Below are 17,268 nucleotides of genomic sequence, written 5' to 3'. Positions count from 1 at the left end.
CGGATGCGAGTGACACGCTCCATCGCTTGTCTACACTAGCCTTTATATTTTATATCGATCATTTTGGTTGATGGTGTAAAAACAATGCCATTTCCTGCGCGGGAGCATGTCACGTTGATCGTTGATGGTTGATGGTCAAATTGTTGTCAATGTGCATTGTTGTGAAAGTTATTGTTTTTTAGTTTGCAATGTTCATGTTTAAAATTGATTGATTTAATTACAGCGATTATTTTAATATCAAAGTTCCGGTAGTGCATTTTGAGTTTGAGTTACTTTTAAAGTTAATAATAAGAGATCTTATACAGGATAAGTACTCACAGTATTCAAAGGCCTATCTTCATAAACTTGTTAATAGGTATCTATTGTGTGTCCCCTCTACTCACCTTCTGCAAAAAGAGAGAAAAATATCAAAATTTATAACAAATATTCTCACATTTTACAAAAATTCACAGAGTTTATAGGGCATTGTTCCCAAAAATAATAGGATCAGTTTCATACAAAAGCCGTTTTATATCTATTGAAGATATTTTTAAAATATGTGCGACAATTATCGGTACAAGACATTAATAGTCTACTTATATTGTCGGTCTAAGGAAAAAAACTCCCCTAACACAGAAAGATTTATTCGCAAATTACTTATAAATTTCACCTCTAAACTCTGACGCTTTGTACCCAAAAACGTCGAATTCTTTCACGCGAATTCGACCTTTGCTATTTAGAGTTTTAGACCGAGAATTCTTTGTATCGTTTCGGTGATTGGAAATACTTGTGTTGACGATTGTACTAGTACATTGGGCTCGCTTATAAAAATGTATTTAAAATGTCGCTGCGGAAAATGATTTATGGTGTATAGAGTGTCATAAATTTGTCCACTCGGATTTAGAATGGAGCCATAAATACGGTGAATTCCGACCTATATGGTATGGTGATTTTTTCTATGATATTGAGTTATATCGTACTTATTATGCAGCTACATTATACTTAAAATATAGAGCTAAGCAAATGTCTGCTGCAAAAACTAGGTATATCTACTGACTGCCCTGACTCGGTTTAATAGGAATCTTGGTGGTTAATTAATGTGAAATCAAAATAATCTAGTACAAATACAGATGATAGAGGAATATGCTGACTCTAAAATATAGCAATTCAATTAGCAGGTAATAAACTTGGAAATACAGCGAAATCAGAAAATCCTGAAGACAAATTGCATTAAAACAGATATTACGTTGCGTTAATATTACGTGAAAATAAGGCATAGATAACCTCGACATAATTAATAGAATAATAAATAGACTGTATAGCAATCAATGGAAAAGCACATTAGCGTAAAGTAATGCTTCCTACTAAATACTTAATTGTCCCATTAGCCTTTCGAAGGAACGTCGGCAAAGTGTTATAATTATCGTGGGAAATACACCATATGTGAGAGTTAATAATGTTAATACGTACCACTATTAAACGAATAAAAATATAGCAAACAACAGTCACTTGAAGTAAAAGATAATTAAAAAAGGACACTGAAGATGATCGATAATGGACCTTATTGCTAAAGTAATTTAAATTTCTTTAATCCAAAATTGAAATTAAACGCTTCTCAAGATAAAAACCTAATCCACACAAAGTCAGAATCAGGAGCACCCTATAACTTAAATGTTGTTTTTCAATTAAAAACGTAATCACACACACATCATTCGCACAAAGCGATCGACGGTTCGCAAAAAACTTCTTATAATAGACATGGGAATATTCATGTTCTTCTAATACGCATGCGTTAATTTATGCAAGACGACACTACTTTTTTATTTAAGAAAAAAAAAATTGACAAAGGCCTTCGTCAAAAATTGCGATCACTAGTGTCACCTAACACTTCGGAGGGGGAGCACGTCAACCCTAACCTGACATGTCATTGTACTTCCTATTTTTGTCACTTAAAAGATTTTTTTTTTTATTTCACTCTATACCAAAGGCGAAGGAACAAAAACTGTCTAATTGTAACAGTTTTTTGTGCGACGATTTTAAGCTCGATTATTTTTTCTTTTGTCCTGTAGGTAAGTAAGGTATAGATTTAAGAAATCACTTTTTTTAAGAACAATATTTGAACCGTTAGGATTTGTGCTTTTAAAATTGAAAGGAAGAAACAGAACTCAATTGTTGGGACATAGTTTTATATGTATTTATCAATTGCGGATTTTACAAATCTATACATTGAATACGTGAGAAAAGAACATCAAATGAGCAAAAAAAGATAGGACACATAGCATAGTACGGTACTTATTTTTAGAAGAAAATATTGCCGTAATATGTACATTTATATTTAGAAAATTAAAAAAGTAATTTAATATTTTATTTAGGGAGGACAAGTGGCTTTAACAAAATGTATTTCACATGGCACACCTGTGGGACAGGAGGTGAAAATACGTACCATGTTATTAAACCAATCCGATCGATTGGAAAGGGTTAAGAAACTTATAATAATTGCGAACAAAAGAGATCCGTTCCGATCCCAAATTCTATTATTTATAGTTTCCGATCACAGTTTGAATACGCCTTAATTATCAACTGTGTATGTCGCACCCTTAGCGTTGTGTTCCTTTTTTAAAACTTTCACGGGTGCAACAACTTTCACGGGTTAATTATTTTAATAGATTTTGTTTTTTTTTTTCATTTTATTATTGTGGTAACACCTAGGCGGTTAGAAAATACTTTCGCTTCAAATTTGGAACCCCTTGTAACATTTAATTCGATATTTGTTACTACTTTCTTTTACATTCAGTTAAAGAAAATAAAACCCAATAATTTCGGGTTGGCACTAATCAAAAAGTACCACACTAAAAAATATCGGCTTCTATTTCAAAATTCAAGTCGGTAGCAAAAGCGGTGCGTTAAAAAAAAGGTTGCAGCTTACCCATGAATGTTTGAATAACCCATTAAAATGGTCGTCAGGAACTACTCCAAATATTGATTGAGGTGTACCATAAGGGTGTTCGAAGGTATCCCATAAGTGCCATAACGGATAAGTCAGTACCTGGGGCTGTCTTTAATAAGCCAGAAATTGTTTTGAGCCGTGTTCGGTAAGCGTGAAGATTTCGCTCGGATTATTCGGGTGATCGGCAACGTATTTCTTGGGTGTACGGATCTCAAAGTTTTTTTGGGACAAGCTATTTTTAAGCTATTATAAAAAGTTTTATCGGTGTTGTAAGTTCACAAAAATGTAGATTTAAATGTTTATAAACTTTAATAAAACCTTTTCTTACGTTAATTGACGGTAACTTTATTAAAATAAAATATTAATAAATGTTTTTAAATTAAATAAAAAAATATTATTGCTTATTTGCCTAATGCTTAGAGATTTAGATATTATGTTTTTATTAAACATATTTTTAGGAAAAAAATCTTCTTTTTTTACTTTCTTTCTTTTACTCAATCTCAATAATATTTTGAGAACCACAGCCCACAAAGCAGTGTGTTACCATTGATTGGTACCACAATGAGTTACAAACTTTGCTTTCACATTGTAAAGTGATATATTTATATTATTTTTACGGACCCCTGTGCATTTTATTTAACAATACATACACATAATCCTTCATGTACATGGAAACAAACTAAGGGTAGGACTATGTATACATTTGAGAAATGAGTTTATATGAAAAATTACAATTTGGTTAACTTCTTGGCAAATAGTTTTTTGAAGTTGGTACAGGATTATTAATGGTGTTTGTCTTGTACTCGACTTGAGAAATTAGTTGTGCGTTTTATTTGATGACTTGATAATGTAGTGTGGATATTATGTAGTCTTTTGTGGTTTAGCAAATACCGTTTCCTTGTATCTACTGGTGACTACTATATTGTTTTTCAATTTAAGCATACAGATTTATATTTGATGTGGTACATTATTTTTCATTTGTAATTTCTCTAACTGTATCAAGATTGAGGTAAAAATCATTGGCAATTACAACCGCACTTAGAGACATTTAATAATTACCTATTTTGTTCCGAAACCATTTGATATGGACTGTGTTAAGTAGCCATTAAATGACTCTGAGTATGGCGGCTCAACACCATAGTAATATTTTTATCCAAAGCGTTTCTAAGGATATATAATTATGTAGGTACACAACATAATCTTGCAGGTCCATTATTATCCATCTACATCTACTAGGGTGAGGCCCGTACCTCTCCAGCTAACATGGTACTTACTGAGTTCAAACTTCAGCTCTTTGAACTAGTCATTTTGTTATTTTTACCTACACCATAAAATACAAGCATAATTTCACCAAACCACTTCCAGTACTAAAAAACAAACGCCATAAGATCACCATAACACATTTTTTACGTCACAATGATAACTAGTTCTTATCGTTGGCGTGACGTATCGAGAATTCAAAACGTTACGCCATGAAAATCTGTAGCGTAACCGAAACATCATAAAATAACCATTTCTTTCATGTTTATACGAGGGTGTAAAATGTGCGTAAGGGTTAAATGGCTATCTTAGAGCGTTAAAAACGTAACGATACAAACTACTAGAGTAGAAACCGTGGAAGATCAATGTTGAAGGGAGATTAATTCAGTAATGGAGTTTTGATTATTATCGATTTTGGATTTTTATTTGGTTTGCAGTAGGTATTACATACTTTATTATTTGTGAATCGATTGGTTTAGTGATATTTTCGTAAAATGTTAATGTTTCAAATCATAGATTAACTATACAGCTAAATCATAGAAGTTTAAAAGATCCAACACTTTTAATATTAAAAGTGTAGGCATATTTTTGAATGTCAAATAAATACAATAATATTATGGTCCTGGTCCTTCCTGGTCTATTTCAAGTAAATAATTTTGATTTTGAATTAACTTTGATAAATCAAATGGCGTGAATTTCCTATATTAACAAAAAAGGTACATTTTAGACACAACTGTGTCAACAACTGTCATGTTACTAAAACTAAATCAACTATCGTTAAACTCTATCTTCAAGAGATAAAAAATTGTTCATGAAATACTTAAAAAAAAAAAAGTAAACTCAACAAAAAATTCAAAGAACATAACCACACACATTTCTCTCATATTAAGTAAAGTAAACAACGTACATAAGTAACCAACAAATCCTTTAACCCCACACAGCCCGCTTTTACTACTCGGGGCACCTCTATCCCCCAATAACTCTATGCACCATAAATTTAACATTCAGGTAGCAACTATGATAAGCATGTGAAAACTGTCTGTTACATGCATAGGCCCATAAATATGACATTAGCGCATCGTAAGGAGTATCTTAATTGTAAACCTCTATTGTGAAACATGCTTTATGATCTATATTACGTTTTAAATACTGCGCAAGAGTTTGAAGTGTGATTTAAGATGGCGTCTTGTCATGGGGACATTTTTGTTTAGGAAGATATGTTAGTTTATTTTTGTTAAATTGTTAGATATGTGTTAAAAAGAAATATTAAATTTTTGGATATAGAATTTGTATTTTATAAATTCAAACCATTACCGTACGTGAATAATTTCATTTACTTGCTTTATCCTTTTCAATTAAAAAAAAGTCGTCGCTGTTTAGTAAATAAGCCTAATTAATACATACATAATTTCAATATCCATCCTCAATAAAAATAAATTAAATGAGCCAAAAAACAAAAAAAAAACAATCAATTAACCATTTCAAACCAACGTAGGCGTTACAAGAAATTAATTAAAAAACACGATAAAGAAAGGTATTACATAAAAAAACATGTGTTTTTACTATCTCTTGAATATCTATCAAATTGTCACTATGGTGGAGGGTTTGTGAAGTGTCAAAAATGCGCTTGAAGTGGTCAGTAGATGGCAGATAAACTCACCCCACCTGTGAATCGACCCCTGGGGGACAGTTGTGTTCACTATGGGTAGCACTGACACCTTACTTCACGCTTATTCATTTAGAAAAAACAGCGAATTTATCATAGTACTTTTTACTATTTCTACTAAGGTAACAAAGTAAGTTAAAAAAACAATTATAATTTTTTTTTCCATTATCAAAAAATTTAACAAATCAAGTTTGAAAATAATGCGTTTTAGTTTCCTTTCTAGTTGAATTACATTTTCGCATACTGCAAAGAATTTTGGTCATTAGTTTAATTGATACCTATTACACTAAACTCTTTCATAGTGTTCAATATTCTACATTAAAAATAATTATCACAATACTGAAAGTCTAGATTAAGGTTTTATTTTCACCAAGAACAAGTTAAGTATTATTGAGTTTCCGCCACATTCAGAAGGCCTCAACCTACGAAATAGTCCAAAATAAATTAAGAATGCTTATAGCTTACATTAAAAATATCATCTCAATAATGTAGGAGTAGAACTAACGCCTTTGTACACCCAAAAGGGTTGTTTAGGAACAAAACAAAACCGTGGGTGTGACCAAATAGAAGAATAATGTGGAAGAAACTCGATAGACGCAATGATACTTGACCTCAATTATATTGAATATTGCAATATCCATGATGTCTAATTAGCGACGATGTTTGTCTAATCAACTCAAGTCTCCAATTACTTCTTAATAAACAAAAGCTGCGATAGAGTGGCGATGGGCAATTGTTTTTTTTCTGTGTAGGCGTCTCATTCGTCGCGTTTGTTATGGTTTGGGAATTTAGTTATGACATTTTTAGTGTAATATTCGGTAGCTGTGGTGCAATATTTTAATGTATTTCCTTGAAATTTTATTGAACTTGAAGTATCTGCATAGAAATGTTGTTCCTATCAGAATTTGTTTCACTATAAAACCAGAGTATGAACCTATTACTCGATCGATTACACCGATAAACCTCATACAAAATATCAACTTTTGTAGTCAGTATCTAATTAAGTTTTACACATATATACGTATATTTGTACTGAACTTTATCAGGCATATAAAACTAATTCATATACAAAACCAAAAGCTATCAAATTGCACCACAATCAATTTACTTTTCATTAAACCACGTTTTGTTTACAAAGTTAAAGCCTAGAACAACAGTTAAGTGTCAAAAAGGCACACGAAATGGTTAGTAGATCGCGATAAGTACGAGTACGACCCTACCTGTGTTGACCACACCACTTGAGTGTGTGTGTGTGTGTGTGACGTAAAATGGCGACCAAAACATTGAAGCATTACGTTTTATTCCACACACACATGCATGTTTTGTCTATATGTAAACCTAAGTGGATCTTGCTAAGAAACATCAATAGCTTTTTGGTGGTCCACTGCTAGACTGTGCTTCTTTTACATAAGAAGGATTGCCGTAATCTCCCATATTGACAAGCGGGTTGAAGATTGCAGTTAAATTAATTGATTATTATGTTATTGGCTTACACACGTAACCGGTATAAGCCGGTAAACGAGCATACTTATCGCCTGATGGTAAGCAATCGCTGTCGTACATGGACACCCGAAACACCAGAGGCGATACAACTGCGTTGCCGCCCTTTCACGTTGGTTCTCTGTGAGGCCGTGGGTATCACTCGAAGCATGGCTCTGCCGCACTTAAAATTCGTGCACCGAATCTATTTCAAGACCATTCTGCCTAGTCTACCATTGCTACAGTCTACTTCAACAAAATACATACATTTAAAATCAAATAAAATCACAGTCCAAGAAAACATCAGCTGTTATTTAGTGTTGTATGCAATTGTAAGTGACATGTGTGCAGAATCGATATATTTTATCGAGTGTAGACACTGGGGCACGAAGCTTCCGTTCCGGTACCGGAGCCGACCGTCTGGTGACCCGTGTTACGTTGACGTGTGGTGTTTAAATTAAGACCTATATTCTAAATTAATTAGTTATAGTTTAATTTAGCCACTCATAGATACAATATAGTAGAACTCAGAAAAGACCTGCCGACCCCAAAACCAGATAAGAAAAGACCAAAACAAAAATATGTTCATTTTGGTAACCATTTTATAATTTTTGCGTGTTTTTATTTATTGTTTATCCTATTTCGATTGTTAGTTTTAAAGTTTTCATTTGGTATGTTAATAGTCTTTATATATAAGTATAGAATCGCTTAACCAAACTAAGATAATAAATAAAATCTTCTCAAGCAGAACTGTAGCATAAATGGCTATTTTGTTGTAATTGAAATCAATGGATTTGACTTTTGACTTCTTTACAACATAGTTTACTATATCAGTAAATACCAACCATAATTATGATTTTTAATAGCGTGCTTAAGAATCTAAAATATTATGTTGATCACATTCAAATTAAATTGTTGATCTATTAATTTATTTATGGACATACCACATACTGTGATGTTAATGATAAATTGTGTTTAGATCTAAAACGAAGCAAACATTAATATAAAGAAATCGTTGACTTCGTTGAACTGTCCTAAAAAGGCAGAAACATTGGTTAGATGTCATCACCTCGGATTAATATCTTGAAATTCCTAATTAAAATATTTCCTGGTGTATTCCAAACATCTGGTCTTTATGTAGGTATGCGGAGCCCACACATGCCATAAGCTCTCAATAAAATCGACAAGGAAATCAACTACGATTTATTATAGAAAACATAATTTAATTGTTACGTTTATATGCTTTGAGCCATAAAATAGATAATGTGTATAATTTATTTCAGATTACGTTTTGTTTGTGGGTGCCAGTGTTGATAGATTGCTTTGAACACGTCTTAAATACAATTTTAGAAATCTAAACTATTTGGGAAGAATTCGTACCATAACGAAGTCATCAGAAAGTATTTAATTACATGAATGAATTAAGGTCGAAAGTCGCATATCAAATGTTACGGTTATATTGTGACATCTCTTTCGAAAGTCTTATCTGAAACACAAATCAGTGGACACTCTTTACAGATTTATTATAAGTATAGATAATTAACAATCAAAATATACACCTACGGCATCGATCGTAATGAATGACACAGGGTCCGGCGTCTAGCACGTCCGGCCGGACACGACCCACGTCCTTCACTGCTTTCAAACTATTTCTACAATAATAAAATAATGCCTACGTTCGCCGGACGGCCGGACGGTACGGCTGTCGAACCAGAGTGGGCGGGTGTACAAGTTCCTTTATTGAAAATGATTCATTTTATGGTTTTTGGAAGTTACATTCGGCCTATTCAATTTTCTGTGTTAGTAATTGATTTGTCGTTTTGATTTACATATTATAGCATGTCGTGTCATAGAATTCTGTTTTATTATCACTCTTCAGTTAGCCAAATTTTATGGCGTCGTAAATTTAAATGATGCTAATTGACTTTTCAGTATCGAACGATGCTTTCCATAATGCAAATATTTTACAAGTGATTTACAATCATTGTAAAACTGTAATTATATCAATGAAATTTCCTTGAAATAAGACGTGTATAATCCTGAATTATTGGCTATTTACGTTCATATAAGTGGTGTCAATGTTTGACATATAAATAAAGAAAAATGTCCAAACACAGTACAATATTAACGAGTCCAAGACCGTTTCATTTGAATCCATAAACAGATTTACTAACAAGAAAAATTACACTCGTTAAAAAATCGATAATTCCACAAACCGATTATTGGTAGCGCCAAACGTTGTTTGTTCTGTTGTGTCGAGTACTCGAGTAGCGTGCAACAATCGATACAAGCTGATTGCATTAAGCAATTACAGTGTATTTAATTACCCGAGCCAGTTAATTAGTGAAGCCTTATGTTCACTGCAACGGTAGGGTTTCCACGGCCTCCCTCATTTACACTTGCAACAACGTTTGCATTTTTAACATTGTGCTACTTGTCGCTAAGTTTGTTAAAGGATTAATTTCATGTAAGCAGACGTGTTTACTTGTTATGACATGAAGTCTCAAGGTGATTCTGTAATACGTTTAATTTTATATACTTCGTAATGGGTGGTTTAATGTGCACACTGAAATTATTGAGTAATTTATATATGAATTTCCACTTACTTATTATCTAGTACAATACTGAATAGGACAACAATACTCAGACAAAATAAGATTAAACTGAAACTTTAGAAAACAAATAATCCAATAAACAAACATTGGAATAATAGAAAACGCAAAAACAAGAAGAAATTGTTTCGCAAACTTTTGAACGTAACGGTCGCCCGCCACTTATAAAGTTGACAAAATTTTGGCAACCCTGTTCGATACTCGTAGTTAATTCGCGGCTTGCATTTCGCACGAAATTTTCTGCCCGTATTTAATTAGGTAAGTTCCATGAAAAAGTACTGCAATGGAAAAGTTTTCTCGTAAATACTGCCTAAAATCCCCAAGTTACTGTTTCATTGCGATGCAATTAATTTCCTGAATTAAGTCTTCGAAAACGAGCGTTTAAATGCCTATGGAGTTCAATTTGTGAGGTTTTAAATATCAAAATTTTTTGGTTGACGGTTCGGTGTCACGCGAAACGTGTCTAGCGAATAATTTCCTGCAGAAATGAACAGTGAATGAATGTTTTTAGCTCTTTTGAAGTGATTACCTGGAAATATTCTTCACCCTTAGTGCCTGCGAACTTTCACACCTCATTATAACTGAATTATATGATTTAATGCTTCGAATGAATGTTATTGATTTCCCATATTAAACTTACTTAGAAATCATAACCTTTTCTCATTATATTTGTCATTGTCACTGGAAATTGCATAAAACTCCTCATGCCAGTTCTAATTGCGAAGCCAGTTCAAAATGATCTCTCGATTAATTACCAATGTTTGGCTAAAAAGATCTTGATAAGTCAGTCATCATATTAAAAGCTCATCCTTAAGTTGACATAAACTGACTGATTCTGATTAAAGCTGAGATTAGTTTTCAGTTATTAGCATATTAAGGGGAGATGGGGTAACAATAAATTGCCTTTGTTTGGTTTTGTTTTGTTTGTATTCATATACATTCAGACATGTTTTATATGCACTCATAAGTTCATTACAAACCATGACCATATTGATTTGGAGACAATATCTGTGACTGAAAAGATTTCAATTAACTTTTCTTGAAAACATATTTTTTATACTTTCTTTACGAAACAAACTGTGCCCTGAGTCAAAAGTAAATTGTTACCTTCTTATTGTCATGGGTGAATTTTGTATCATGTTTATTGCATAAGATCAAAGAAATTAATTCAACAAAGAAAACAATTTAACAGCCCATATCTATATCCTATCATTTGAATAATCTTATAGTTTCTGTAGTGTAAGATCACAAGGGTGTTAAAAATTTGCATACTATACATACCACACGCCAAAGATTCAATATTATGATGAGTACAAAGTAACGACTTTATGATCATTTTTTGGTTATGCAAATCTCTTAGGGTGTCTCCTAAATATGCAAAGTATGTGTAATTTTATGCACTACTTTGTAAGATGGCACGAGTTTAAACTACAATGTTGACACGGCCTGTATAGTGTAGATGTAAAGAAGACATTTGTTAGTTACCTATGGTTGTGTGTGTGTTCTTGTATTAAGGGTGTTTCTAAATATGCAAAGTAGATCTAATGCTTGTGCACATTGTAAGGTAAAAGAAGTGTTAGCACGAGCTGCATAAATTTGGAAGATGTTACCCGTGTGCTATATTTTATAATAACTATCGTGAGACATATTAAATTAGTAGGTTGCGCGACGTCTCTATGAATAGTCTCTCCGTGACTCGAAACTAGTAGAGCTTTTCTCCATTAATTTACGTTAATTAAGAAGCTTTTAGTTAATTAAGATGAAGGTTTGAAGGTTTTTGGCATTATTTGTGTTTTTTCTGTTTAACTAGTATTAGTAATATGGGTGTACATATTGGTGTATCATTTTTCAGCGGTATAAGTTCTATTTAAACTTCGGATTCTATTATGGCGGTCATTGGCAATGAAGGTTTTGTCTAATTTGACACATTTTTTGACTAAGTCCATCCCAGTCAAGTTATTTAGTATTACGAGTAGTAAAAAAATTAGATAGACGTTCGTTTTATTTTCTTTACACATCTCACAAAGATCTAACACAAGTGCAAGGATGATGAAATTTGAATAAATTATCTATTGTTAGTATTTTTTACCCAATTTGCATAATCTAAGGGTAGGTACGAGATGTTTAAGTGATGGTGCTTTGATAAGGGTGTCTTCGTATGTAAATTATTTCTAATTTTATTTGCTTGTACACTAAGATGGCACGCTTTGGTGTAAATGTCGGCACGAGCTGCATAATGTTGAAGGAAAGGGAATCTGACTGTTTTCTTTGTGGCACGAGCTAAGGTTTGTTGGAAAAAGTGGGGATTTGTTAGTTGGTTTGTGTAATAGGGCGAATTTTAATATTTTTTGAGAAGTTTGATATGTTATGTTATGTTTTAAGTTAGCATGCATAATATATATTATTGATTAAGATATTAGTGGGTTAATGACATAGTTGATTATTAGATTCACCAAACTTAGTCCTACAAAACATTTTTTAACTCAAAGTCGGTTTTAGTTCAGCAAGAATTTAAAATACCTAATGATTATCATGTTTCATAACTCTGTATTGTATTTCAGTCAATGTTAAATAAATTACCCCAAAAATCTCACCAAAATTGTAATAATTAACTTAAACTCTGACAATGAGCCACTGACAGCCGCAATCTATCTCAAAGATCCTGCTTGCATATAAAGACGACAGCACGCGTCGTTGTGATCTATTTAAATATATGCAAAACACTTAGTACCTGGAAAAAGATAATGGTGCAAAAGAAATATTAAATTGTCTGATTCATATGTTAATTTATGTGGGAAATAATCTAGATATGTGCGGCCGGTCTTAGCGCGAGCCGTCGCACACGACGACCGTCACGCGCCTTCAATTATTATAAATATTTATATTTATCACCACCCAAATACATGTACTAGATATAATGTAGTCTTTTACTATCTCGAGAACATAATATAAATTGTGTAAGTCTCTTTAGCAAATTTCACGTTTGACATTTATGTGTATGAGTGTGAAGTGGAAACATTTCATTGAATTTATTCTGCTCTAATTTTCGTATCTAGTTATCAACTTCATAGTTGCGGTATCTCGTCATCATTGTACAAGTAAGAACAAAAGCCATTCAGAAATATGCGTCCGAGCGCCGACAGGAAACAGTGATGTGTGTTGAAGCAATGTTTTCACAACGAACACGTCGCAACAATTAGGTTTTCACTCACTGAGGAGGGTAGCCACAGTTTTGTGTGCCGGACTCCTGCACAACAATAGCTCCTCATTGTCTACAAAGCGAATGCATTGAAAACTTCATTTTCAAAATAAACTTAAATTACGATCAATAATAATAATCTTTATTCGATGCAAATTAAATGCTATAATGCACGGAACCATTATTTAAAATCGCAAATTCTATTGTAATTGTAAATTACGAGAACCGTAACGGATCGATCGAGTGAGTCTAAACAGTGCAGATTTGAATATTTTTTCAATCAATAACTGATATATGCAAATGTTCGACAAAAGACATTATGCACGTAGCTTTAACAATGAACCGACCGTTATCGCAACAATTTGATATTTCGTCAAAGGTGCACCAGAAATAATAATTGATCGAACACTATTGTTGCGAGTGATACGTACAGTGAACCCCTTGAATATCGAGAGGTTGGGAGAATCCGAAAATTAACCAATGATAGGTCTAAATTTAATTTTACGATCTGATACCTGCCCTTGTCTGACAAAAGCTTCGTAATCAAATTATGCAGCCGATGCTACCATTGTCGTCTACATGCATAAATTCAAGGCAGGTTATTGTAGATACATCGAAGGGTACGCAGGAAGAAGCTCACAATAATAGATGAGTTGCATCGAGGCCGTCATTGAACGATACGTTCGTGTGGGAAGAAGGGTTAAGATGATACTTATCAGATAATTGTTACGAATTATTGCATCTGGAGATTAGCTCGATGATTCGAAAGACGTCGCTCGAGCTTTGAACGTTAAAATATTACTCGAGATGACAGAATATATTTTGAATATTTTAACAAACATGAGACGTCAAGACGGTAACCTTGGTGCAGTGGGTTCGTTAAGGACAAGTAACTTTACCATCAAAGCGTCGAACGCCAATCAAACGTCTGTAACAAATCTCACCCTTAGTGGAAACAACGCGAATATCACATTACAAAAAAAAGTTCGTTATGAAAAGAAACCGTTACTATTACCAAAGGGTATGACAACGCGCGAGAGGGCGATCCAATTTTAGTGAATTTCTTATAGCAGTAATGATATGGAGCACGGGCGTTGCATACTTTAGCGAGAGAAAAGAAATTTGGGAGACGTTGCGAACATTGATATGTAGATGAGATGGCACAGGTAGCGAGGGGTCTTATTGAAATTAGAGATACATATATGAAATTCGTGAATAGAAGTATTACCGATAGAAAAATAGATAGCGAGAATACAACGTAACTCTTGCATTGGAAAATAACGTCTTTTCCGTTACATCATGTGCATTAGTGAGATTGTTGGGACCGTACAATTTACCTACATGTAATATTTTTGCACAATTTTCTATTCGATTGCATGGACTTATGCAATAACGTTTTAAAGTTGCGGTGGCAGTTATATTAATACGAATGAAATGTGTTATGATAAAATATGTAATGTATTTCTTTGAATAGGATTTCCTATATTGACAATACAGACAAGTCACAATCAAAACTCCTAAATAGTGTAGAGGTGAGCCGCTGATCAGCATAAGAAAGAGGACAAAGACGTCGCGAGCCATCATGTGCTTTGCATATGAAGAGTCCACGCGCGAATTTGCATACCCACCTCTAGTCCAAAATCTACATTTATCTATTCTGCCTTTTTGGAGTTCTGTCACAACGAGACACATACAAAAGAAATGATTCGGTTGATTTCATTGAGGTGCAGAAAGCACTTAAGAATTATTTGAACGGCAATTGAAATGAATTTATAAAAAGTAACGACTGTTGTTAATTTTTGAGAAATGTTCGGATACGCGGATGTTGGTGCTTCCGAGTAAAATGAATATTTTTGGTTTGATTAAGAAGATTAAAATATCGAAACAAACGACATGAATTAGATTTTAATTTATGAAATCAGGGAAATAGTTCATTTTATCACCCAAAAATATATAGAAGATAAAAACAGAAAAGAGAGATCAAAATAGGAACTGTCACCACGCAACGTCAGTTTACAATTTCTAAATATTAAATGAAACTAGTAAAACATATGAAGCTACACTATTATTTAAGCAACAACGGAACTAACACAAGTAACACTAGCACGCTACTTTTTACACTCCTATATTAGACAACCCTCGGATGGCACGAGACACAAATTCATGCCTTATTTAAGAGCCCTACACACGCTTTAAGTAAGGCAAACCAAAATTTGCATAAAGTCAGCCACGAGCTAATATTTTTGCATAAGAAGATAACACTTCTTCGAAAAGTCTTTATATTAAAGTATCAGGCAAAGGTGTTAGGTGGAGTAAAATGCTGTCAAACCCTTATTGATTTGATTGTAAGTCGTCTTATTTTATGGTAATGAACGCATGAATTTCGGATATGTAAGAAGGTATAAATTGATGGTAAACTTAAGTGTGTATTCTTGGGTTAAGAATTATACAGACGGCTCTGATAATAAAGTAACTGTACGTAATATATTGTGACAACGAATAAATATATGAAATGATTTGGTTAATTTTGCGTGTTAAGGCGATAATGATGACGAAGAATTTGGGTTGTAACGGTTTGATGTATTTTTAATTTTGTTTAATGATCCAATGTTCTTTTAAGTGGACGGTGTGTGAAATAAATATTACTCAAGGAGATTTTAATGAATCATGCATTTAACGGTGATCGCATATAAACATTGTTCGAAACTTAAAACTTAAATCGAAAAGTTTTTGTTATAGCAATATGAGTTCGATATCGCGAAGCTTATTCACCGCGAACATCGGCCGTAATTTAAGTGCAAAAATAGATTTCCCTTCAATTTTTCCTGCCTATGCTTCCACAATAATGGCATTGACATTCTTTACGACAACGTACTTAAATTGCAACTTCGCATAACACACGACCCTCACGTGAGCCGAACCGAAATGCAACGTAGAAGCATAAATTGTGCCGATTCTCATATTTAACTCAAGGAGGAACAAATAAAAATTTGTTAAAAACCGTAGCAATTTGTCAGTGCCGTATCAGGCGAGTTCAGTCAATAATGAAAAAAAAAAAATCGGTAACTTTTTTTCATCGTTTTCGGGTAATATTCAACACGCGAAGCTTCGTGGTACACGGGCCGTCGACTGTATACATTTCATTATTTACTTATGACAGAGTAAAACAACGTTGCAAAAAACTATATTAATTGCCGAAACTTCTGTTGCGGTAGTATAATTTAATTTTTACGAATACCGCAGGAAGTTCTGTCTCTAGTTTGGTGCATTGCTTGATCTTCTGAATGTAGTCTGTTCGTGTTTTATTTTGTTTAAGAAGAAATAAAATAGACTATTTTTTAGCAGTAGTTCATGTATATTTCTACTTTGATTAAATGACTTGGCTACGTTTGGTTGTAATTTTCGCAATCTTATGATATTTCTAGTTACTTCTTATCTACATATGGCAAGTTCTGAAAAATTAAGTAGTATAATAAATTCTTTTGGCACATACACAACAGTTTATGTTGGATACAGTTCAAGGTTAGTTAATGAGTTATCGATTATTCTTTACTTTATTAATAAGAAACAATGATCTGATGTTTAACGACAAAATGGGTACATGCCTTTTTTTGGTTTGTCGTATAAAAAAACATGCACTGTGTACGTCATTCCTCAATAATTTAACTCAGGACTAATTCTTTTACTATTTAAAAATTTTCGTACTCAAATCATTGGAGAACAGCAATCAAAGTTCCGAATTGATAATAATACATCAAAAATACATGGAGCTATGAAAAATGAAAACATATTAGAATAGAATTGGCATCGTGCACCATTTGAAGCGATTTGCCGAGTGCTCGCAAACGACTTCCGATGGACGCATACTTCGAATACTTTCCTTATTTGGGGAAATTGCACTTTTGATTACTTCATTCTGAATTTTTCTTACTCCATGTTTTATTTTGAGTGATATCTCGGCTAGGTTTTGCTTTAGTTATTGGAGTTTGTAATGGATTTTTCGTTTAGATTTTTTTAGTATGTTTAGGTGGGTTTTATTGATGTATTGTATGTTTTAATATTGAGTTATTTTCTAATTTTATTTTTTAGATTAACTAATAAGAATAGTTAAGAAATTAAATCATTG

Source organism: Spodoptera frugiperda, chromosome 4 (genome assembly GCF_023101765.2).
Source record: "Spodoptera frugiperda isolate SF20-4 chromosome 4, AGI-APGP_CSIRO_Sfru_2.0, whole genome shotgun sequence".
Classification (NCBI taxonomy): domain Eukaryota; kingdom Metazoa; phylum Arthropoda; class Insecta; order Lepidoptera; family Noctuidae; genus Spodoptera; species Spodoptera frugiperda.
Note: the sequence above shows the minus strand (reverse complement) of the source record.